General features: G+C 40.4%; 1 pseudogene; it reads left to right on the top strand.

The window, feature by feature from the left end:
* The first annotated feature begins 921 nt into the window (after positions 1-921).
* Positions 922-1,372, top strand: LOC110311341 (annotated as a pseudogene).
* The last annotated feature ends 289 nt before the right edge of the window (positions 1,373-1,661 follow it).

The raw sequence follows: 1,661 nt of genomic DNA, 5'->3' as shown, positions 1-1,661 counted from the left end.
TTCTTCATACTTGTGCTGCAGGCAAATTTTACCCAATTATCAATCTCCTCAGTGGACAATCATATTTTAAATAATATATTTCCACATATATGTTTTGAAGCTGTGTTTTCACACTGTGTATGTTGTGTAGGCTTTCCCCTGTTTTGAAAGATCAAAGCCATTGGTAAAGCATAGTATTCAAATTTGAGGGTTTAAATAACATCAAGTGGAACATATTTTCTTGGAATGGGCTTTGTCTACATTTAAGTATGAATGGTCTTCAGATGTTAGTAGAGGACTAAAATATACTTCATATCATCAGTCTATTTTAGGTTAGTACCAAAGTTTCTCCTATGAGGTGTTAATCTCTATATAGATAGATGACCAGAAGACTTACATATATGAATGTAATTTGAATTATTTTCTTACTTTGTTGGATATTTGTTTTATATTAATGAATGATGGTATTTGGTTGACCTGATCTGTCTTATAATATCTGAAGGAACTCAGACATAATCACAACTCGTCATGTCATGGAAGTACTAAGTTGTATTGTCTAATTCTACAACACCTATGACAGGCTAGAAACATTGTATTAAGGTTAGAATTAATTCTATAATGTATATGAAAGGAGGAAAATAGTCCTCCCTTTTCACATTCACAAAAGCATACTTTTCCCACATGAAGAAACTTGAGTGCCCTCTTCAAAAATGCATATCATGCCGGGCAGTGGTGGCCCACGCCTTTAATCCCAGCACTTGGGAAGCAGAGACAGGCAGATTTCTGAGTTCGAGGCCAGCCTGGTCTACAAAGTGAGTTCCAGGACAGCCAGGGCTCTACAGAGAAACCCTGTCTCGAAAAACCAACCAACCAACCAACCAACCAAACAGACAAACAAACAAACAGCATATCATATTCAGCCATATTCAGCGCGGAGGCTGCATGATTCCTGAAGATACTGTACAAGATGTTAACCAGCAGGAGTTCATCAGAGCTCTGGCAGCCTTCCCCCAAAAGTCCAGGAAGCCGAAAGTCCTCGAATGGGTGGACACAGTCAAGCTGGCCAAACATAAAGAGCTTGCCCCATATAATGAGAACTGGTTCTACATACAAGCTGCTTCCACAGCATGGCACCTGTACCTCTGAGGTGGTGCGAGGGTTGGTTGCATGACCAAGATCTACGGAGGACAGCAGAGAAACTGTGTCAGACCCAGCCACTTCAGCAGAGGCTCTAAGAGTGTGGCCCGCTGTGTCCTCCAAGCTCTGGAGGGGCTGAAAATGGTGGGAAAGGACCAAGATGGAGGCCGCAAGCTAACACCTCAGGGACAGAGAGATCTGGACAGGATCGCTGGACAGGTGGCAGCTGCCAACAAGAAGCATTAGAACAAAGGATGCTGGGCTAATAAATTGCCTCATTCATAAAAAACAAAAAGAGCCATATTGGCATGTGTACAACATTTTCAGATCACCTCATTACTTGCTCTTCTATGATACAGTGATTTAAGGGGAAGGTACAGTGTCGAAATTGTGATGTTTTTTAAATTCATGAGTATATATGAATAGAACCCACCATACTTGTGTTAGTGCTGTATGAGAAAGTTCTCATAATGATTACCAAAACAGAGATTAAATTTTCCTTAATTTTGAAAAAAATCACATTATTAAGATGGTGCTTGCCATCC

Source organism: Mus caroli, chromosome 16 (assembly GCF_900094665.2).
Source record: "Mus caroli chromosome 16, CAROLI_EIJ_v1.1, whole genome shotgun sequence".
In the NCBI taxonomy this organism is placed as follows: Eukaryota; Metazoa; Chordata; class Mammalia; order Rodentia; family Muridae; genus Mus; species Mus caroli.
This window is presented reverse-complemented; position numbering and strand designations above follow the sequence as displayed.